General features: G+C 36.9%; 2 protein-coding genes across 2 annotated transcripts in view; one reads left to right on the top strand and one right to left on the bottom strand.

The window, feature by feature from the left end:
- aspn (asporin (LRR class 1)) overlaps window positions 1–982 on the bottom strand; it is a 41988-nt gene extending 41006 nt beyond the window's left edge. The window contains exon 1 of the mRNA XM_039770860.1: window positions 723–982. The gene's annotated coding sequence lies outside the window, so the exon portion shown is untranslated. The remainder of the gene's footprint in view (window positions 1–722) is intronic.
- LOC120540257 (centromere protein P) overlaps window positions 1–25339 on the top strand; it is a 337335-nt gene that overhangs the window by 255775 nt on the left and 56221 nt on the right. The window lies entirely within an intron of this gene.

Raw genomic sequence — 25339 nt, 5'->3', positions numbered from 1 at the left:
TATCCTAGTATGACAAATCCATGTTTTACATACGAGTAAGAATACATTGAAACTTCTTTAGATCCTCTCATCCTTTATTTTAGCATTATAACACTTTTATGTCATATCTTTAACATTCTTACTTGTTTTTAATTGTTCACATTAGCATTTTTTTTCAAAATAAGTATGTTCCTTTATATCTCTTTAGATATATGCTTCTAGAAATTAACGTGCAATATGGAAAATCTTGAAAAATTCAAGTTATTTTCTTAGATTTATTTTAATTTTAATTTTAATTAAGCACCCATGATGGACAAATTATATTGTCAAAAGGTCATTTCAACTGAATGTTGAATTTAGATTAGGCATTAAGAAGATTCTGTTGACTATGTATTGTACAATATTTGAAGTTAAATTGTCTTAAAATGTTGTACCTTTTTCTGGAAAGTTTCACAAAGATAGGTCAACTGTTACTGTTTAAATGTCTATGTAAACATCACTATTTAATCATTTTGTGCATTGTTTGTGAAGGCTGATGAAGTTAAGCTATATTTGTTTATGGTCAGTAACTATAAGTTTGTAGTGTAAATTTTATGATCACAGAATATAATTATGCATCTGCAATAAACTAATTGCCAAATACTGCTCAAACTATTACAAGTTTGTTTTAGAATGTTGTTTTTCCCTCCTGTTATGTTAGCATCTGTCTGACATATTTCAGTATCAGATACAATAATACATACCCTTTAGAGCTTCCACTGGAGTGCTACTTCCTGTTTACTTGTAGAAATCTTAAGAGTTTGATCTCACCCTCAGTTTCTAACCGTAATAATAAATCCAATGTTCATTTTAAAATGAATGTCATATTTGAAGAAGAAAAAGAGGTATTCTCTAAAATAAATTCCCAAAATGGAAATGTATGCTCCTCCTGGCACTGAGGGTGCTGCCTAAATAACTTGTACTTGTGGATCATCACATCTTAGTATTAAAGCTCAAAACTCAATTTTGAGAGCATATTGTTGCAGGTCATGTGTTTTTGATCATTGTTTGAATCATGGCCAGAACTGCTCAGCTCTGTTTTGCTCGTTTCCTACAAAAAATGGAATGAAAGGCTTACTATACATGATAAAAGGTGGCTCTTTCCATCAGTGATGTTACCACCTATATGTAAATAAACCCAAAAAGAAGCCCTTTGTTTTCATTTACTTTTTGTGTCCTTTTCCTGAGCCAGTAATAACACATGTATTTGATTTCCTTCTTTGGTTATTAGGAGTAATAAAATAGCTTCTTTCCAGACACAAACCAAGAGGTATGTAGCTGCTTAGTCTGAATCCAATAAAAAAAAAACAGTTGAGCAGTGGATGTGCTCTTTGAAAAATGATCTTGGATTTGAGATCAAGTAGACTTAATATACTCTAATGTGCAATGTTGTGAAGTACGGCCGGGAGCACACTAAAATATGACATTGGCTACTATTATCAGAAACACACTGAATTTAATCTTGTTTGTCTTTGAGCTTTAAACCTCTTGCCTTCCGTTGTTCTTCATTTGCTGTTGTGAATGCTGCCCAGCACTTGGTGGGATTTTTTTTTATTGGATTTTGGTTGAAGTCTCAAATTTAAAGGAAAAAAAATATAAACTCACCAGTTAGTTTTCATGATTCATTGGAGTGACATATCTGTCTTCCAGGCTTACTCAGCAAGCAGATTACAGAGCAGAGAGGGTGTGATGAGATATGTAGGAGCTTCTTAACTGTTGCACATTTTATCTGTGGATACTGTGTCTACCTTTGGCTTTATCCGAATGGCTGTTGGGCAAAAATACAAAGAAAGCCAAGATGTTGTTTGAAGATCCATGTCTTTTCTATCATATGCACCATCTCTAATATGATTGGAGTGATTTCTCTTTATAGACATAGAAGGATTGGGTTCGTGTTGAGATTTTTTTTTTTTTTATATTGGATGGCAAATAAATATAGATTATGAGCTCTACCTCATCAGATAGCCTTCATGTATACTAAACATTCCGGGACACATTGTTATTTCCATATTTCTTAATTCACAGCAACACCTTCCATAGAATGTTTCCCTAGAATATTCAGAACTAGTATCTTTATTTGAGATCTTCTCATGAAAGTCTTTTCCCTAACCAGGTTCTCACTACGCAGCTCTCCATGAATATTTTTTCTTGCTATGTACTCTCTCAACAACTTCCTTTGTGTGGTGATAAATTAAACTCTTTCTCTCCTACTGTTTGAAATAAGGACTAAAAATTACATTTTGAATTCCTGTGAATCCATCATTCTCATCTTGTATTTAATTAATGATACTTAATTCTTGATCCCTCACATATGGGACTTAATTTTGGCCATTGCTGTAGCTTCTGTCTCTTTGGCCTGGAGACCTTTCTGTTAACTTTGTTGAATGACCTCTTTTTACATCCTGAAAGCTTTTCTTACCACTACGGTCCATCAAACAGTGTTAGGTTTACTTCAGTGGCAAAAAAGAACAAGCTGTATAGAGTGTCCAGAGCATATGGCTTCAGATCACCTGACACAACTGCAGGTTTCATCATTGACTTTTAACCCAAGACACTGTGGTTCTTATCATAACCTTGTGTTTGAACATTGTGCTTGTTATGGACAATTCATGATTTGCATGGAAATCTAATACTTCCTTACCAGTTGCAGATCATACAGTCCATTCCTCCCAACAACTATCTGACATGTGTATCTGTTTTTCCCGTGTAAATGTTGAAGTATTCTTTTAAGATATGTGGTTAGCAATACTAGAATATTTTGGTCTGTATCAGTTTAAGTTTAATGAAAAGCATATCTTTGATGTACTGCTGTAAAATGCTAAAAGTTGTAATTTCTTGAGTTCAACATACTATGGTATTTGGAAACCTTATCTGAACCAATGCGAAAAATTATCAGAATTTGAATTGCTGTAATATGTATCAATCAAACATATAAGATTGCACTGGTAGTTGTTACTTTTACTTATCTAAAATTTTGTGTGAGTTTTATTAAATACATTCCTAACTGGCACAACCAATACTAAATCATTTTTTGAATTGTCTTCTCTGGCTATATTTATGATATAAGTTTAACTTTGGTAGGGCAAATTTTGAGTAGATGCAGTAAAGTCTAAAGAGGATGGGCTAGGATAAACTAAATGTGATTTGACATTCAAGGAGCAGTGGAATAGGTTTAAAAACATTTTCCATTATAATGCAGGACAGGTGCATGCCTACTTTTTTGTAATTGGTAGGAAATTTAAAAAAAAATCCAGCTGTTTAAGGTGTATCAGACTAATAACTCCAATGTGAATAAAAGGTGAATGAGAGCATGAGAGCAACTATTGAGAAGGATAAGGGACAGAAGCTAAAGGCAGTTAGAGAGGAATATAGCAAATAAGGCCAAGGATGACCCAAAGAGATATTTTCTACATATGTTAGTAGTAAAAGAACAGTCAAGGAGGAGGTTAAGTGTATCAGGAATGGCAAAGGAGAATTAAAAAATACAAACAGTAAAGCAGCAGATGCTCTAAGCTCACATTTTTCTGAGGTCTTCAAAAATATGGAAGTCAATAATCTCTCCAGCAGTAAAATGGACTGCTAAGTGATTTGGAAATTGCAGAGGAAGAAGTACTGCTCATATTAAATAGGCTGAAATCAAGCAAATCACCATGACCAGATAATATTTATTCTCATGTTCTTAAGGAAGTTATTGAGTACATATATAAACCCTTGACACATTTTTTTTATGAAGTCACAGTGCACTAGGGAAATTCTGAAGGGCTGGAAAATGGCAAATATCCCATTTTGTAAAAAGAGTAATGAGGCAGATCCAAGCAATTATAAGCCAGTAAGCTTAATAATTAAGTAAAAGATTGCACAACACATGGCAAGAATAAGAGTTTTACTGAACAGTCATCATTTGTTCAGAAGAGGGACGTCATGCTTTTATTAATATGCTGGAATTCTACCAGGTACAACAAAGGATATGATCAATGTGGAGCATATGACATTATTGATTTTCTTGACTTTCATAAAGCATTTGACAAAATGTCACATGAGAGGTTGGGCATCAAACTAAAAGAACTGGGAGTTCAGGTGTTGTGTGTAGATAAGTGCAAATTGGCCTACACAGGAAACAGAGGGTTATGGTGTGAGGAACCATATCAGAATTAGCTGATGTTAAGAGCGGTGTCCCACAGGTGTCAGTGCTAGGGACACTGCTATTTTTAATATATATAAATGATTTGGATAGGATATAAATAACAAGATAGGTGGATTGGCAGATAATCTAGATTCATTACAGAGGGACTTGGATAGCATACAGGCTTGGGCAGATTTGTGGAAAATCAATTTTAATGTAAGTAAATGTAAAGTATTACACATTGGAATTCAAAATATTAGGTTTGAATACTCAATGGGAGGTCTCGAAATCGAAAGTTCACCTTATGAAAATGGTTTAGGTGTTGTAGTAGACTGCCAGGCTGTGTTCAGAAGCCATTAAGAAGGCTTACAGAATGTTAGGTTATAGATGTGTAGAGTCCAAGTTCAAGGATGTTATGCTGACGCTTTATAACATACTGATTAGACCTTACCTGGAGTACTGTGTGCAGTTTTGGTCTTCAGGCTACCAAGGTCATAGCAACATAAGAAAAAGTCGAGAGAAGAGCAACTAGACTGATTCCAGGGCTACAGATGATGAGTTATGAGGAAAGATTGAAAAAGGTGAGCCTTTTCAATTTAAGTAAAAGAAGATTAAGAGAAGTCATGATTGAAAAGTTTAAAATTATGCAGGAAATTAGTACAATGGATTGAGACTGTTACTTTAAAGTGAGGTCATCAAGAACATAGGAGTACAGTTGGAAACTATCCATCCATCCATCCATCCATTTTCCATCCCGCTGAATCCGAACACGGGGTCACGGGGGTCTGCCGGAGCCAATCCCAGCCAACACAGGGCACAAGGCAGGAAGTAATCCTGGGCAGGGTGCCAACACAACACACACAAACACACCCATACACCAAGCACGCACTATGGCCAATTTAGAATCGCCAATCCACCTAACCTGCATGTCTTTGGACTGTGGGAGGAAACCGGAGCGCCCAGAGGAAACCCATGCAGACACGGGGAGAACCTGCAAACTCCACGCAGGAAGGACCCGGGAAGCGAACCTGGGTCTCCTAACTGCGAGGCAGCAGCGCTACCACTGTGCCACCGTGCCGCCCCAGTTGGAAACTAATTAAAGGTAAATTTCGCACAAATATTAAGACGTTTTTCTTTACACGGAGATCTATAGACATATGGAATAAACTACCAAGTAGTGTTGTAGACAGTGTGACTTTTAGGGCTTTTAAAAGTAGACTTGATGTTATTTTGGAAAAATCAAGTGGATAGTACTGGCAAGCTTTATTGGGTTGAATGGCCTGTTCTTGTCTATATTGTTCTAATGTTCTTTGAAAAAAAAACAAAAGACTTAAACCATAGATATTGTGATACTGAAGAGATTGTTGTGTCGAGAAACAGTTGCTTGCTGGGTTCACACTGGTTTGTATTTTTCTGCTACTTCTTGAAAATGTAATTGTCAAGTACCATTTAAGAATTAGTGTTATTTGTTATGAATAACAATTGCTGTATTTAAAAAAAAAATACAAAATGCATTTTCACAGAATGTTAGTGCAAGAAAACATCTGCAACCGTTGGTGGTGATTAATAGCTCTTCTGAAGTTATACATTTGCAGTTTTTTTCCACTAAGCAGAATCCAGTGTTTTTAAAAGTTTCTGAAAAAGCATTTCCACTTACATGTGTACTTAATTGACATTATTTTGAGTAGCTGTCAGTTCTTTTCTTCAGTGTTCCTTAACTAACCCAAAAAACTGGATAAAGTGGTACTGAAAATGGGCAAATAGCTTCTTTGCTATAGTCGCTTTTAAAGCACCATAAATGAACATTAAAATTAAATTCACTCGCTGCCAAATAAGCCATACATATGAATTACGTTAATTAACCCTATATTTGATATGAGCAAAAAAAAGTGTGTGCCAATTGTAAAAACATTTTCTTCTGAGTTCTTAAGATTTACTAATTTGTCTACCATGTAGAATTAGTGAATGTTGAACTTTTTTGCAAGTTTGTTTCCTTAAGTGGAAAGTCCCTTTACCTTTCTGTTACTAAATTCTGCAGTCAGCTGATAAAAAAAATGAAACTTATTTAGAAGCAATCTGCAAGAAATAACTTATAATGTGTCAGACGTTCTTAGGAAATTTATGAATATGTACAATCTTTAATAACTTATAGCTGCCAGTCCATTCCGTGAATTTAGGAATAGATAAATGTAATTAAGTGATCCTCCATTGTGTAATTACAAGGACCTTTTTTTAGCATGGTATTTCTTCCTTAACACTAGATGCTACCTATTTCACTCCTCAATTGTCAACACCTTGGGCCAGATCTGGCCAACATGCACCTTTTATTAAAATTTTAGGAATTTGGTAAATACCAGGCATCTATGAAATCAGGTATGTTCAAAGAGTTTGCCTATTTTTTTTAGCTTCAATAATAGTTACCTGTTATGTCAAAGTGTATGAAGGAATTTATAATGAATTTAAATAGCTTCAGGTGTTAGATCAAATCTCTTAAGTTAATGTTAATGGTAAATTTTCTTAATTTGAATAGAATGTAGGTTCACATAGATAATGGAAGATTCTGTTTTACCCCCATAAGCTAAAATGTTAATGGAATATTCTTAATGTCCAGTTATATCCCTGTATGACAACAAAATGTTCGCAGATTGTAGTTAGACTTCCAGGAAAAAACATGAACTCTTAGGTTTGCTACTTCTTTTATGACAGAGCCTGAATTTCAGAACAGAATTCCACCTAATATTTAAAGATTCCACAAGATTTAAATACTCACTACTAGTTTAATGTCAAAAAATGTTCATTATTGTTTTATCACATTATGGATTGAGTTTAAGAAAAAAATACATAACTTGAGTTTGCTTTGCGTGAGTGATCATGTTACCAGCTGTGAGCTGTCATTTTTTTCACTTATGTCAAATGTTTAAAATTGCAAAATTAATCAGTTTTTAATGTAATGCAATGCATATCCTCAACAAAGGAATAAAGGCTTCAAATTCTTCTGACTGTACTATTATAAGATATCTCCATTTTTTTCACTCTATGGGTACTGTTTAACATTATTACATCTTACCTGTATTATTATAAAAAAATTTTTTTTTCTTCTTTCCCCCTAAGTGGACTGTTTAACATCATACCCTAGGCTTATTGTATTTGGACTGTATTATCATAAGGTATCTTAGTTTTAATCCTTTCTACACCGCTGCTGATGGTTGATTTTGTTTTTGGATGTGATGTGTCTCTAGGTATGCCAGAAGACTGGGACTTTGTGAAGTGTGTTCTAGCCTCACTTTGGGAGACGTTACATCTTATTTATTTTTTTACCACAACAACTATAAGCACCAACATAAACACAAGCTTCTTAGCCATAATTCCTGGCAATAATATGATACCAATGTTAAAGCATTTGTATGAACCAACATACTAGATTTACTTAAGATTACAAAATGTCCTGAAAAGTTTAGAAGCAGTGCCTCTGTGACCAAACAGTTATCTTTGTGATCTGGAATGTCAAAGGTCTCAATCACGATCTAAAAAGAAAAAAAAAAGTATTTTCTTACCTAACAGGCCTAAATGCCAAGATAGTATTTTTACAGGAAACTAAGTAAGGTCCATTTCTGGTTTGAAACAGATTGGATTGGTTAAATCTTTCACTCCAGTTATACAAAGAGAACTAGAGGTGTAGGAATTTTAATGCATAAAACAATCTCATTTGTAGTATCAGATATAGTATCTGATCCTGAAGAGCACTATGTCATGATGATAGGTAATTTATTGAAATCTAAAGTAATTGTTATAAATATCTACATGGGACTTTGTCTCGTCCGATACGAGAGATGGACGTCTGAAGTGCAGCTCCGCTAGCAGCGGTGTTATTTTTCATATTATTTGCTTATTATCCTGAGATATCCTGTATTTATTCAACCCGAGAGGGACTGCTACAGTATATGTAAGCACATATAAACATGGCCAACAAGAAGGGGGGTCCGAAAGAATCGAAAACTAAAGCTACACCCAAGCTACGATCAGCAAGCCCTAGTTCAAGATACGGCCTTTCAGAGACAGACCTGGATCAGATGGGCGAACAGACTCCTCGGGACCACGGTCCGCTACATCGTCGCCGGCTGAGAGTGAAAAGGGGAGCGAAGGTGCAATCGTGAGTCCAGATCGGGATAGCTCGCCGATCGGAAAAGATCAACTGAAAATGGAAAGGGCCTTGAAGTCTGTGGTTTCAATTACGCAAGCCGGGAGCAGCGGGGACACCGGCTTCAGCAGAGTCTGCTGCTTCATCTACGGTACAAGAAGCACAATTGAAATGTCTGAACTGAAGGTGTTGCTCGCTGAGCTCATGCAAGATATAAAGAAAAGCGAAAGGCTAATGAGAAAGCAAGGGCAAAGGCACATGAGAGACTGAAACAGGAATTGAAACAGGAGATGAAACAGGCCAATGAATGGCTGCGACAGGAATTCCAACAGGCAAATGAAAGGCTGCGTCAAGAGGTGCAACTTGAGCTTCGACAGGTGCTGGGTAAAATTGAAGAGCGCATTCAGGAAAACTCGGTTAAACTGAGCACGCTTACTGATCAATTGGAGAATCTCAAGGAGACATTCACGAATCGGATTGAAATGGCGAACATTTAGCTGCCAGTGCCGAGGAAAAGCAGTAAATGTCAGTCGAATGCAAAAACTCGGAGAAAAACTTGGAGACAGACTGGCTGCTTTGGAAGATGGGAGTAGAAGGTATAATGTCAGAATTGAAGGTCTGCCTGAGAATCGAGAAAGTTCAAACCCTGTGAAATTCGCAGCTGAACTTTTTTCTAAAATAATCGGGGAGACTTTAAAGCAGAATCTGAGATAGCAGCGGCTTACACGTCGCTGATCAAACACCGTGACCCGACCAAGATCTTTTATAGTTCGTTTTGAACGATTATCATTTGAGCTAGAGGTGATGGCACTCCTCAGAAACAAGGAAGATATTATATATGAAAATAACCACATTCGTATCTTCCCTGACTTCTCTCCAGCAACAGCTACTAAACGCAGCCTTCTATAACATTAAACAGCGTTACGGCAAGCCAGTGTCAAATACAGCCTCTGTATCCGGCAAAACTGAAAGTGGAATGGCAGGGTCAATTCTATGTCTTCGCTAGCAAGGAAGAAGCAGAAAAGAATTAAGAAAGCTGATCCGGGACTATTCTGATACATAATAGTGAGTCATGGCGGTAATGATAAAGCAAGGATTAATAATCTACTGTCTGATCTATTTGTTTTAAAATACGGGTTTTATCAGCATATATTCTCATATATTCTCATTATTACTTAGTATTACTAGGGCTATCTGTTTATGTTTTATTGTGCTTAATTACTTTTTTTCTTTTTTTTTTCTTTTTCTTTCTAATTATTTCATCTCTACCCTAAACGAGACTGTTCAATATCATACCCTTGGTTTATTGTTATTGCTATTACTGCATTAAGACTTGTTATGCTTATTTGGACACATTTTAACACCATCCCCGGGTTTATTATCTGGGTGAATATCATTTTAATGTACTAATATTGCTGAAGACTATATATATATTTTAAGTGCAAAATTTTTTTTTTTTTTTTTAAAGACTATATTGGTAACAGATATCTCTATCTTTTAACCCTAAAGCGCTGCATGGGGCTTGTTTTGCTTTGGACGTGCTCTGTCTCTGGGTATGTCAGAGGACTGGGACTGTGTGAAGTGGGTTTTAGCCTCACTTGGGGAGGCAAAAGGGAGGGTGGGGGTTAAGGGGGAGAGAAAGAGAGCAGGCTTGATCTATACCTAATCTATCCTCTCAATCTTTATAATTATAACTATCAACGTAATAATAAGCTGCATGGCAACAACTCTTGGGGAAATAGGAAATTAAGACCTAAACTATCTCACTTCCAGTTAAGACTATAAAATGACATCAAAAACTCAGAATCAGTGTCTCCATGATGGGACAGTTAACTTCGTAAGCTGGAATGTTAAAGGCCTGAATCACGAATTAAAGAGAAAGAAAGTACTTTCTCACCTAACAGGTCTAAATGCTAAAATAGTATTTTTACAGGAAACCCACTTACTAAGCAAGGATCAGTTCCGGCTGCAAAAGACTGGACTGGCCAAATGTTCCATTCTAGTTTTACAAAGAAAACTAGAGGTGTGGAATTCTCATACATAGAACAGTACCATTTGTAGCATCAGATGTAGTATTGGATCCTGAAGGGAGATATGTAATGGTCATGGGAGACTTATCTAACTGTAAAATGATTTTGATAAATGTTTATGCACCTAATGTTGATGATAAGGAATTTATACAAAATTTATTTGCATCCATTCCCAATCTGAACACTCATAAAGTTATAATGGCTGGGGACTTTAATTGTGTTTAAATCCACTTTTAGATAGGACTTCCTCCACAGGGGAACGGCATCTAACACGCAAAGATAATTACAAAGTTTATAACTGATCACAACTTATCAGATCCCTGGAGGTTTTTAAACCCAAATTCAAGAACATATTCTTTCTACTCACCAGTACATCATTGCTACTCAAGGATTGATTACTTCTTTATAGACAATAACTTCTTGCCTAAGATTAAATCTTGTAAATACGATGCTATTGTTATTTCTGACCATGCACCTATGATCTTGGAGCTGAAATTACTAAGCCCCATACACTCACCCGCAGATGGCCTCAACCGCTTCTATTAGCTGAGAGAATTGTACTGAATTTATATCCAAACAAATCAAATTCTTTCTAGAGACAAATACATCCCCTGAGATCTCTGCAGGAATACTCTGGGAAACTCTTAAGGCCTTCTTAAGAGGACAGATTATCTCATATCTTTCCCACAGAAATAAATCCAAGCCAAGAAAGTAGCAGAGATAAAAGCGAAATTACTAAAATAGATGAAGAACATGCCAGACTACCAAGCGAGACTCTACATAGAGGAGGCAGGCTCTACATTCAGAATTAAACCTCTTGACAACTAAAGAAACTGAACAACTAATTTACAAATCCAGACATCATTACTATGAACATGGAGAGAAGCTAATAAGCTTTTAGCTCAACAAATTCACAAGCAAGAAGTGCAAGCGCAATCTCGTAATCACTAACACGAACGGAGATAAAATCATCGAACACAAAAATATAATGCACACTTTCAGAGACTACTATAAATCCCTATATACTACTGAGTTTAAAGAAGACAATACACAATCTAATGCATTTCTGGATACATTACAGATACCACAAATAGACGCTTTTAGTGTGGAGGAACTTGATAAATCTCTGGCATTATCAGAATTACTAGATGCTATAAAGTCACTCCAAGGTGGAAAAGCAGCAGGCCCTGATGGCTACCCTGCAGAGTTTTACAAGAAATTCTCCGCTCAGCTAGCTCCCTCCTATTAGCAACATTTACAGAAGCCAGAGATAACCAATCTCTTCCACAAACCTTTGCCAAGCACTAATCACTGTCTTTCCAAAACAAAATAAGGACTTATTACAATGTGCATCATACAGACCAATTTCACTTCTGAATAACGACGTTAAAATACTCTCTAAAATCATAGCTAGAAGGATGGAGAAAGTGCTCCCTCGTAATATCACAAGACCAAACTGGATTTATTAGGGGCCGACACTTATCTTCAAATCTTCACGCCTGTTTAATGTAATATACTCACCAACTAAATCAAACACCCCAGAAATATTATTATCATTGGATGCAGAAAAAGCATTCGACATGATTGAATGGAAATACCTTTTACTACATTGGAGAAGTTTGGGTTTGGCCCAACATTTGTGCATGGATTAAATTACTGTATACTAACCCAGAAGCTTCAGTTTGCATCAATAACATTTGCTCAGACTACTTTAAACTAGAACGTGGCACTAGACAAGGATGCCCTTGTCACCACTGCTGTTTGCATTGCCATTGAACCACTGGCAATACATTGTCGAAATACTGATCAGATAAAGGGGATTAGCAGAGAAGGACTGGAACAGAAAATCTCATTATATGCAGATGATATGGTACTGTATATATCGGACCCAGAAAATTCTGTGCCTGCAGTCTTAGCAGCACTCACAGAATTTCAAAAGATCTCTGGTCTCAGAATTAATCTGAATAAAAGTGTACTCTTTCCAGTGAATTCTCAAGCATATAATATTAGATTAGACACCCTACCTTTTATCATTGCAGAACAGTTTAAATACCTAGGGTAAACATCACAAGTAAACATAAAGCTCTTTATCAACAAAATTTCGCGTCTGCATGGAAAAAATTAAATAAGACTTGCATAGATGGTCAACCCTTCATCTCACACTAGCTGGAAGAATTAACACTGTTAAGATGAATATTCTTCCTAAGCTCCTTTTTTTATTTCAAAACATCCCAATATACATTAATAAATCATTCTTTAAGCAATTAGATTCAACAATAACCTCATTTATTTGGAATTCAAAACATCCACGCATCAAAAGAGCGACCCTACAAAGACTAAAGGCAGAAGGTGCATGGCTCTACCTAACTTCCAGTTTTATTACTGGGCAGCAAATATACAGGCGATAAGAACCTGGACACAAATAGAAGAACATACACAGGCTTGGACCGCAATAGAAGTAAAATCCTGCAGTACTTCTTTGTATTCCTTGCTCTGTGCTCCAATAAACACACGTTATCGGCAATACACTAATAACCCAATTGTGCTCCACTCACTTAGAATCTGGAACCAATGTAGAAAGCATTTTAAGACGGAGAAGCTTCTATCTGTGGCACCTCTGCAAGAGAACCACCTCTTTCAACCTTCACAAACATATGCAGTTTTAATATCTGGAAAAATTTGGAATTAACTTGCTTAGAGATCTTTATATAGACAACGTCTTTGCATCCTATGAACAATTACATTCCAAATTTAACATTCCAGCTACACATTTCTTTCACTATCTTCAAATCAGGAACTTTGTTAAACAGAACCTTCCAGATTTTCCTCATCTTGCACCCTCATCCATGCTGGAAAAATATTGCTCAATCTCAAGGATTAGACTCCATCTCTACAATATATAAAATCATTTTACAATCCCTTCCTTTCAAAGATCCAAGAGGACACTGGGAAAAGATCTCTCAATTAATATATCAGAAAAGGAGTGGAAAGTAGCAATGCAGAGAATTCACTCGAGCTCCATATGCAAAGCATACAATTATACAACTCAAAATTATATATCGAGCACATCTGTCTCGACTAAAACTCTCCAAAATGTTTCCAGGGCATGATCCAACCTGCGAACGTTGCAACCAAGCCCCAGCCTCACTAGGTCACATGTTCTGGGCCTGCACCAAATTAACATTATTCTGGACAAAAATTTTTATTACCTTCAGACAGCCTTGGACTCACAATCCCTCCTAACCCATTAACAGCTGTGTTTGGGGTTCTTCCAGAGGGGCTTAAAGTGGAGAAAGACAAACAAATTGTGATTGCATTCACCACACTTTTGGCATGCAGACTTATTCTGATAAACTTTATAAACTCTCCTCTTTTAAGTCAGTGGGAAACCGATGTGTTATATTATTTGAAATTGGGAAAAATCAAATACTCAGTTAGAGGATCTGTGCAGACTTTTTCAAAGCATGGCAGGATCTAATCAGTAATATTTTAAAATAAGTTCATAAAGCACAGATAATTTATTAATTTAGGTATGTTTACAAGCCTTAAAATTTAATTTGCTCTCTTTCTCAGGGGTGGGGATCGATCTGTTCTTAACTCAATTTTTCTTTTTGTAAAAACCTGATTGCTTTGTATGGATTGTAATAAAATTAAAAAAAAATAAATAAACAAAATAAATATCTACATGAATTTCCCTTTCGGATTAATAAAATATCTATCTATCTATCTATCTATCTATCTATCTATCTATCTATCTATCTATCTATCTATCTATCTATCTATCTATCTATCTATCTATCTATCTATCTAATGTGGATGGTAAAGATTTCAACCAAAGTGTATTTGCATCTACTCCTAATATGAGCACTCATAAAATCATAATGGTCAGAGACTTTAATTGTGTTTTAAATCCAGACCTAGATAGCCCTTCAACTACAGTGGAAGTAATGTTTGTAATGGATCACAACTTAGTAGACCCATGTAGATTTTTAATTCCAATCTCAAGAGCATATTCCTTCTTCTCATTAGAACATCATAATTATTCAAGAATTGATTATTTCTTTATAGATATTAATTTATTTCCCGCTATCAAATCTTGTAATTATGACACTATTTTAATCTCTTCCCTCTGATCATGGAGCTTAAACCACTATTCCCTACATAATCATTTCGTTGCTGTTGTCTTAACCCAATGTCATCAGTTTATGAGAACTGTACAGAATTCACGTCTAAGTAAACTGAATATTTTTAGAGAAAAATGCATAAACAGAGGTTTCTGCAAAAATACTCTGGGAAACTCTGAAGGCTTTTTTAAAAGGACATATTGTTTCATATCTTTCCCACAAAAATAAATTGGAAACCAAGAAGGCATCAGAGTTCATCAGCAAAATTACCAGAATAGATCAAGAATACACAAGGTTTCTGAATGAGGCACTTTATAGGGAAATAATTTAACTTCTTGACAGGGATCTGTATATTTCTAATACCTTCACTATTTATATATTTGCACACAGGGCCATGTAGGTTTGGATTTTTTTTTCTCCCTAAATAATAAAAACCATCATTTAAAAACTGCATTTTGTGTTTACTTGTGTTATATTTGACTAATGATTAAATGTGTTTGATGATCAGAAACATTTTGTGTGACAAACATGCAAAAGAATAAGAAATCAGGAAGGGGGCAAATAGTTTTTCACACCACTGTATATATACATATATATATAAACTGCTCAAAAAAATTAAAGGAACACTTTGAAAACACATCAGATCTCAATGGGAAAAAGAAATCCTCCTGGATATCTATACTGATATAGACTGGGTAATGTGTTAGGAACGAAAGGATGCCACATTATTTGATGGAAATGAAAATGATCAACCTACAGAGCCCTGAATTCAAAGACGCCCCAAAAATCAGAGTGAAAAAATGATGTGGCAGGCTAGTCCATTTTGCCAAAATTTAATTGCAGCAACTCAAAATTGTACGCAGCACTTTGTATGGCCCCTGTGTTCTTGTATACATGCCTGACAACATTGGTGCATGCTTCTAATGAGAGGACAGATGGTGTTGTGGGGGATCTCCTCCCAGATCTGGACCAGGGCATCACTGAGCTCCTGGACAGTCTGAGGTGCAACCTGGTGGCCTTGGATGGACCAAAACATAATGTCCCAGAGGTGTTCTATTGGATTTAGGTCAGGAAAGTGTGGTGGCCAGTCAATGGTATCAATTCTTTCATCCTCCAGGAACTGCCTACATACTCTCACCACATGAGGCCAGGAATTGTCGTGCACCAGGAGCCACTGTACCAGCATAGGGTCTGACAATGGGTCCAAGGATTTCATCCTGATACCTAATGGCAGCCAAGGTGCCTTTGTCAAGCCTGTAGCGGTCTGTGTGACCCTCCATGGATATGCCTCCCAGACAATCATTAACCCACCACCAAACTGCTCATGCTGAATGATGTTACAGGCAGCATAATGTTCTCCATGTCTTCTCCAGACCCTTTCACTTCTGTCACGTGCTCAGGGTGAACCTGCTCTCATCTGTAAAAAGCACAGGGCACCAGTGGTGCATCAGCCAATTCTGGTATTCTATGGTGAATGCCAATCGAGCTGCATGCTGCTGGGCAGTGAGCTCAGGGCGCATTAGAGGACATGGTGCCCTTGGGTCACCCTCATGAAGTCTTTCTGGTTGTTTGGTCAGAGACATTCACACCAGTGGCCTGCTGGAGGTCATTTTGTAGGGCTCTGGCAGTGCTCATCCTGTTCCTCCTTGCCCAAAGGAGCAGATACTGGTCCTGCTGATGGGTTATGGACCTTCTATGGCCCTCTCCAGCTCTCCTAGAGTAACTGCTTTTCTCCTAGAATCTCCTCCATGCCCTTGAGACTGTGCAGAGAGACACAGCAAACCTTCTGGCAATGACACGTATTGATGTGCCATCCTGGAGAAGTTGGACTACCTGTGCAACCTCTGTAGGGTCCAGGTATCGCTCATGCTACCAGTAGTGACACTGACTGTAGCCAAATGCAAAACTAGTGAAGAAACAGTCAGAAAAGATGAGGAGGGAAAATGTCAGTGGCCTCCACCTGTTAAACCCATTCCTGTTTTGGGGGTCATCTCATTGTTGCCCTCTAGTGCATCTGTTGTTAATTTCATTAACACCACAGCAGCTGAAACTGATTAACAACCCCCTCTGCTACTTAACTGACCAGATTAATATCCCATAAGTTTCATTGACTTGACTTTATGCTATACTCTGATTAAAAAGTATATATTTATATATATATATATATACAGTCTTTGGGGTGAGAGCAACTGTTACTGGGGGTGCCAGAATCCATGAAGGGAGAAAAATGAAAAACATTATTTGTACAAAATCTTAATTTATTTATCCATTCCTAAATAATTAAATGGGCAGGCTATTTCAGATCAGTGCAATACGCTGTTTGTTAAAACGGATGACTCCGCTCTTACGTGCAAGTCTGCCTGGATATTATGAACTATCAGTATCTGTTCAAGTTCTATTTAAATTTTAAATAGAAGGAATTTTTATTTAGTCGACAGAATATTATTCCGGAATAAATCAACTCAAACCTTAAATAACTTATAATATTTTGCTCTCCATAAAAATATATCCTGTCTAAATTATACAAGTTAGAAATAAAGTAAACGTTAAAAGAACAAACATTCAAATTTCTTTACTCTTATGTAACTTTATATAAAAAATAAACCTAAATTTTAAATATCCCAAAAGATTTTGCTCTCCATAAAAATATATCCTGTCAAAATTATACAAATTCAAATATAAACATGGTGCATAACAAAACCTGGAAATATAAATAAAATTTGTTCTTTTCAGCAATAACAAATCAAATCATTCAGTTGTCTTTGCTCTTATGTCATTTTATCAGATTTGGACGCCTGGCATCTTTTTTTGGCAACAAGTTCATTTATGTTTGGTGTGAGGTTCTGTGTTGTGGAGATTCTCAGGATGGACTGCAGGTGCTCATCAGTGAGGCGACTCCTGTGTGCTGTTTTGTTAGTCTTCATGACTGAGAAGAGCTTCTTACACAGATATGTGGTACCAAACATGCACATGGTTCGAGCCGCATGTAGACGGAGCTGGAGCATTTTTGTGGGAATGGAGTAAATAAACTGTGCGGGCCGTGCAGTATCGTACTTTGGCTTCAGTGTGCCATTACACTGCAGCTCAATCACCTCCATCTGAATCTGCACTGGTGCAGTTTCCACATCGACGGCAAATGGGTTGCGAAACAACTCAAAATTCTTTTTTTGTTCTTCAAAGTCACCAAAGCGCCGTGCAAACTCAGTGCGCTCAGTTTATCAGCAAAGTGCGTATTTGGGAACACCGTAGTGCCGACTTGGTTCAACATTACTTGGTAACAGGGAAAGTGGGGCAGGTTGCACTGGTGCATTTGTGTCTCCCATAAAAGTAGCTTCACTTGAAATTACTTTGTGATTTTGCACGGGTAAAAACGTCTGCTGAAGTGTCAGATTCTTCTTTAAGTCTTCTGCTTTCTGTATCTTGTGCATTGCATTCAGGTCTTTCAGGTTATCTTGATGTTTTGTCTCATAGTGCCATCTTAGATTAAATTCTGTAATTACAGCCACATTAGCTCCACAAATGAGACACACAGGTTTACCGGCAATGTCAGTAAACATATACTCAGCCTCCCATCGGTTTTTAAAGGCTCTATGTTTAGAATCACCTTTTCTCTTTGGCATCATGTGGGCTAGCTTCGCAATAACTTGCAGCATCATAAGCTAGACTTGATTAATGCGGTAAGTGTTCGGCAAGGCAGCTGAAGCGCTGCATTATGGGATCTGTAGTTTATTGTGTTACCAGCGCTTCATATCCCCGGGCCATTAATAACAATAATATATAAAATGATCTCCCGGGCCGGATATAATTACACGCCGGGCCAGATGTGGCCTGCGGGCCTTGAGTTTGACACATATGGACTAAATAGAATTTGAAAAGATTAATTTTTTCAAATGTGATCGCGCAATTTTTTTTTTGATTTTGTACATCGAGCCCACATGCTATTGTGGTTTTGACTGCGTGCCTCAATAAGTTACCCTCCCCTCGCTCTTACTTTTTTACCGTTCATCTAATGAATACACTGAGTATGGCTTTACCAAAACAATCATTGATCGCGAATAAAGTATCCATTATTCATAAAGCTTCAATTGGTGATCTGTCTTTCTGCGTTAACCGCATATTTTTTCATACGTCTCAAACCAAGGGGATGCGAGGCTAAAATGAATCGAGAAGCGCGCGTCCATACTCAGTGCATCCCCACTCGGGAATTGAACCTTGGACTCCGGCGCTAGAGGCGAAGCCTCTACTATTGCGCAACGGCGTGTGGTTTGTCTATTTGAGCGTAGCAGTGTAATTCGGTTTTTGTTCAGCACTGTTTGGAACTGTTGCTTTTTGTCTGCTCACTGCGTCAGTTCACGTGAGTCGCTGAATATGGTTTTATATGTCACTCGCTCGCTTCTAATAGTTTTGCTGCCTTCTTAATTATATAATGCATGTTTTCTTCAGCGCTTTTTGGAGCTCTTCCTGGTTTTCTACGTACCGCGTGATTACGTGGGAGGCGTGATGATGTCACACGAAACTCCGCCCCCCCACGGCTTTCGAGCTCAACTCAATTACAGTATATACAGAAAAATAGCTTCCAGTTATGACCATTACGTGTAGAATTTCAAAATGCCCAACTTTTGTAAGGAAGCTGTAAGGAATGAGCCTGCCAAATTTCAGCCTTCTACCTATACGGGAAGTTGGAGAATTAGTGATGAGTCAGTAAGTCAGTCAGTCAGTCAGTCAGTGAGGGCTTTGCCTTTTATTAGTATAGATAACAATAAGAGCTGCTTACTACTCAAAACTGTAAATGCAGGAAGGACCTGGAATCAAACCCACAACCACTTGATTATGAGACAGCAGTTCTTACCTCTGCACCAGCCACGTAGACGTATCAGCATTATACTGTAACTCAATTTGTTTTTCTTTGGTTGAATTCTTCAATAAAAGCACACTTGTTTTGTTATACTTGTGTATAACAAGTAAGCTTGTGTTTATTTGATATTTGGACCTCAGTCACATTATGCACTTCATGTCAACATTTTGTCATTAGCACTATAACATGAAAAAAGTTTGTTTTATTTATGTGTTCAACATGCCTCACATTTCCTATCATCCTACATTTTCCCAGATTATTAGTGACACAGAACACACATGAAATGCATGTGTTCCAAATAACAATATATTTATCCTGTACAATTCCAGACCTACCTCACACCCAGATAACAGCCTTGAACTGGGAGAACATTTTGTCTGATTTGAACTATGTCGGTGGGGGATGGGATAGCAGGCTGCCTGCTGCCAATGCTGCTTGACAGATTTGCAAAATGAAGACGCTGATGAGAAGGTGTGAGGGAATTTAAGGTGATCTGGCATTATGACTTTTCAGGTATTCTAGTGTTATGCTGCTCTTTGTATATTTTTTATTTAATCTATAATCTGTTGTTATAGTTCTACTACAGTGCATTTCTATAGGTGTGATGGTAATTAAGTTATTTGCATGGCTGGAAATTACCCAATAAAGGAAGCCGCTTTTAATGGGAAAGTGTGGAGTCTTGAAGCCGGGTGACTCGCTGTCCTTATAGCAGGAGTCACTGGAAGCTTGTTTAAATGCAATCTATAAGGAGCTATCGGCTCCCTGCAGGCACACAAACTCCATCTGCTAGGCAGACGATACCTCGGGAGGGGCCGGCGCAGAAGGGGAATGTTCTGAGGATCCATCTGTGCAGCACCCCACTTTTGGTACCAGTCAAGCTAGGGTCACAAAGTTGCATAGGAGAACAGAGAAAGTTTTCAGAGGAGAAAAATCTTTATTGCTGTACTGGCAGTTAAAAATACAAGTCCCTTACATAAGCAGTCTGGCCTCATAGGTAACAGCTGTCAAACATAACGGCTCAGCCTTCTGACTCATGTTCAAAAAAACACAAAGTCTTCCTCTTCAAGCGGGTACAATGGCTGGGGATCAGCGATGGGAGAAGAGGAGGTCTCGGGGAGAGAGGACAGGAGAGTGAGACATTCAGATAACCACGCCCCAGTCTTTTAAATGTTCGAAGCCCCGTACAAGGAGGGAGAAGAGTGAGTTTATTTCCTATTAAAACACTTTTTAAGAGAGAGCTTCTGAGGAGTTGCAGCGGTTACAATATATAAATAGATATTGCCTTCTGGCCATTACAAAATAGTCAGTGAGAAGTCAAACAAAATGACACCTTTTATTGGCTGACTAAAAAGATTATAATAATATGCAAGAGAGAAAAGAATGGGAAATTAAACTCATGGTAAACATAGTTTAAATAGAGACAAGAGCTTTATAATTGTCCAGGGTGGAGTTTGTGCCAGGTTCTGGTGTCCATGTAGATTCATTGGTGGGGTTATTGTAACAGCTTGTTATTGGATCCTCTGTGTCACTGTTTTCTTTCTTCTGGAAAAACTCTTTAATTCTGAGAGTTCTGAAGAATTCTTCCATATCACTGTAGAGTCTGATTATGTCAGTGGGCTTTGCAGGATAACATGAGTCCCTTTGTAAGTACTGTACTGAAATCTCTGCTTCATTTGGTGTGTATGACGAGAGATTAACAATACCAATCTATTGCTCTTTGAAGAACATACAAGGAGAGATCCAAGACCTCATCCTGATCCTTGCAAATGACAGACAGGATATGGTAAAAGAGCTGCATCTATATTAAAAAAAGACTCCAGAAACGCCTTATGTCATCAAAAAGAAAAAGCTGCATAGACTGCAAGAGAAAGTTGGACACTTAATAGCAAAAAACAAAGGTAATCTAAGATGACTCATTTAAAGGTTTTCCAATACTGTATTTGTCCTTCTGTCTATATAAACACAGGGAATTCCAGTTTCTGTATTACATCTTTCCTGAAGAAGGGGTCTGAGTTGCCCCGAAAGCTTGCATATTGTAATATTTTAGTTGGCCAATAAAAGGTGTCATTTTGCTTGACTTCTCACTACATCCATAATGGTTGACATGGTACATTACCCTAGTACTACAAAAAAAGTCAGGAAACATGTACATCAAATTTCTGAATAAGAAGTTCCTCTTCTTTTCAAGCAGTATCTAAACACATCATTCTCCCCCAGCAACTCAAAAGGACCAGTTTAGAGTAGTATAATTTAAAATTAAGGGACTGTAATCTTCCTAATTTTAAAGGTATAATTTCATATTAGACTGAAGGCTCTCTAATCCTCTGAATGTGAGCCCCAAGCCATTTCAGTATAACATTACCATTTTTGACATACTATTTTTTCCCAACACAAAATTAAAACTTAGATTTCATTATTTAATTTCTATACTTCTGTTGAGAGTTTACATCATCCTCACCAGAGTATAATATAGCATCATAAAGCATAGATTTTTTTTAAGAATTGAGTAAAGGGTTTAGTAAAATGTAGTGTTAAATTCCTTTAAAATCTATAAGGGATTTCATTGTCTTGGTAATTTAGTAATTTAGGTATTCTTTTCCAGTCATTAACTGTACCCTTTCGCATAGCAATTACTGGGCATTTTTAATTCAATCATCTATATTTTAAAGACATTACTTAGTCTTAAAATCAATCAGTTTTTAACTACTTGTAGTTTTTTTGGTTTGCTAAACTCATATCTGGGGCTTTAACCTTTCTTATGACTAACCATTTCTGTTTAGCTTATAGTTTCCAGTTTGTCCTGTTTAGTGTATCAAAGTTATTTGTTTCTGACTTAATCTCTAGCTTTCTGTTATCAGTTCTCTTATTTTAATCCAAGTGTAACTAATCTGTACAGTGAGTTGTTGTCTCTTGATGATAATCATTTGTTTAAGGCTTAAGATGTAAATTTAATGTTTCAATTGGAAACTCTGGAAGTGGCGAGTAATTAAATTCCTGTGCAAAATTTTTAAGGATGAGGTGCTTTGTTTCCAAAAATTAATCAACCAATTGAATTAATCAAAGCTTCATAAAGAAATTATTGTTCATAGTAAGGAATGACTCAAGTCATATTAATATTGCCAATTTTTAGGAATTGCTCATTAACAAACAAATTATAGACAATATAGATAATTATATATTATCAATATAGATTATTATGGATGGAAATTGTTCCATTTTTGTATAATACAGTTAAAATTAATGTGCTCTCTGTTAATTTCAGGAGTACTCTATTCATGAATAGTAAAATCTATATTATATAGAACTAACATGTTCTGTTAATGTTTTTTTCTTTGAATTAATTTTTCTTGAGGTACTCTGGTATATATATGAAATTCCAGCAACTCCTAACGGGTGCTTGACAACCTCCCAGCTGTGCTGTGCACTTAATGCACTGAAACTCTGTTAAAAGAGGTGGGGTGGTTATTCGCTGCTGGTTCAACTGTGAGCCCCAAGTTTGCAGGCTCACTGCTTAATGTGTTGGTTGCTGAATGATTGATGTAAAGAACATTACAAACTTGCCACCGACCTGACTTTGTTCTCTTTCTGTCTTCTCTGCACCAAGGTGCCCCCCTCCAAGACATGTGTTTGATCTATCTTCAATATCATCTCTTTATGACCACTCAAAACCACCAACTGTTCAATCAGCCTGCCCCAATGCGATCAGAAATTACCTGATACAAGAAGCTATTCTTTTTTTTTTTTTTTTTTTTTTATTTATTAATTTTATTATAATCAATACATAGTAATCAAGTTTTTACAAAAACAGATCGATCCCCACCCTTGAGAGAGAGAGCAAGCCAAATGGTGTAAAATTTAAGGCTTGTAAAAAATACCTAAATCAACAAATTCTCTGTGCTTTATAAACTCATTTCAAAATATTACTGATTAGATCCTGCCATGTTTTGAAAAAGTCTGCACAGATCCTCTAACTGAGTATTTGATTTTTTTCCAATTTCAAATAATATAACACATCGGTTTCCCACTGACTTAAAGAGGAGAGTTTGGGTTCTTCCAGTTTATCAGAATAAGTCTGCGTGCCAACAGTGTAGTGAATGCAATCACAATTTGTTTGTCTTTCTCCACTTTAAGACCCTCTGGAAGAACCCCAAACACAGCTGTTAATGGGTTAGGAGGGATTGTGAGTCCAAGACTGTCTGAGAGGTAATTAAAATTTTTTGTCCAGAATAATGTTAATTTGGTGCAGGCCCAGAACATGTGACCCAGTGAGGCTGGGGCTTGGTTGCAACGTTCGCAGGTTGGATCATGCCCTGGAAACATTTTGGAGAGTTTTAGTCGAGACAGATGTGCTCGATATATAATTTTGAGTTGTATAATTGTATGCTTTGTGCATATGGAGCTTGAGTGAATTCTCTGCATTGCTACTTTCCACTCCTTTTCTGATATATTAATTGAGAGGTCATTTTCCCAGTGTCCTCTTGGATCTTTGAAAGGAAGGGATTGTAAAAGGATTTTATATATTGTAGAGATGGAGTCTAACTCCTTGAAATTGAGCAATATTTTTCCAGCGTGGATGAGGGTGCAAGATGAGGAAAATCTGGAAGGTTCTGTTTAACAAAGTTCCTGATTTGAAGATAGTGAAAGAAATTTGTAGCTGGAATGTTAAATTTGGACTGTAATTGTTCATAGGATGCAAAGGCGTTGTCTATATAAAGATCTCTAAGCAAGTTAATTCCAAATTTTTCCAGATATTAAAACTGCATATGTTTGTGAGGGTTGAAAGAGGTGGTTCTTTGCAGGGGTGCCACAGAAAGAAGCTTCTCCGTCTTAAAATGCTTTCTACATTGGTTCCAGATTCTAAGTGAGTGGAGCACAATTGGGTTATTAGTGTATTGCCGATAACGTGTGTTTATTGGAGCACAGAGCAGGGAATACAAAGAAGTACTGCAGGATTTTACTTCTATTGCGGTCCATGCCTGTGTATGTTCTTCTATTTGTGTCCAGGTTCTTATCGCCTGTATATTTGCCCCAGTAATAAAACTGGAAGTTAGGTAGAGCCATGCCACCTTCTGCCTTTTGTCTTTGTAGGGTCGCTCTTTTGATGCGTGGATGTTTAGAATTCCAAATAAATGAGGTTATTGTTGAATCTAATTGCTTAAAGAACGATTTATTAATGTATATTGGTATGTTTTGAAATAAAAAGGAGCTTAGGAAGAATATTCATCTTAACAGTGTTAATTCTTCCAGCTAGTGTGAGATGAAGGGTTGACCATCTATGCAAGTCTTGTTTAATTTTTTTCCATGCAGACTGCGAAATTTTGTTGATATAGAACTTTATGTTTACTTGTGATGTTTACCCGAGGTATTTAAACTGTTCTGCAATGATAAAAGGAAGGGTGTCTAATCTAATATTATATGCTTGCGAATTCACGGAAAGAGTACACTTTTATTCAGATTAATTCTGAGACCAGAGAGCTTTTGAAATTCTGTGAGTGCTGCTAAGACTGCAGGCACAGAATTTTCTGGGTCCGATATATACAGTACCATGTCATCTGCATATAATGAGATTTTCTGTTCCAGTCCTTCTCTGCTAATCCCCTTTATCTGATCAGTATTTCGACAATGTATTGCCAGTGGTTCAATGGCAATTGCAAACAGCAGTGGTGACAAAGGGCATCCTTGTCTTGTGCCACGCTCTAGTTTAAAGTAGTCTGAGCAAATGTTATTGATGCAAACTGAAGCTTCTGGGTTAGTATACAGTAATTTAATCCATGCACAAATGTTGGGCCAAACCCAAACTTCTCCAAAATAGTAAAAGGTATTTCCATTCAATCATGTCAATGCTTTTTCTGCATCCAATGATAATAATATTTCTGGGGTGTTTGATTTAGTTGGTGAGTATATTACATTAAACAGGCGTTGAAGATTTGAAGATAAGTGTCGGCCCCTAATAAATCCAGTTTGGTCTTGTGATATTACGAGGGAGCACTTTCTCCATCCTTCTAGCTATGATTTTAGAGAGTATTTTAACGTCGTTATTCAGAAGTGAAA

Source organism: Polypterus senegalus, chromosome 12, assembly GCF_016835505.1.
Source record: "Polypterus senegalus isolate Bchr_013 chromosome 12, ASM1683550v1, whole genome shotgun sequence".
Lineage (NCBI taxonomy): Eukaryota > Metazoa > Chordata > Cladistia > Polypteriformes > Polypteridae > Polypterus > Polypterus senegalus.
The sequence above is the reverse complement of the archived record's forward strand: the minus strand, read 5'-3'. Positions and strand labels throughout refer to the sequence as shown.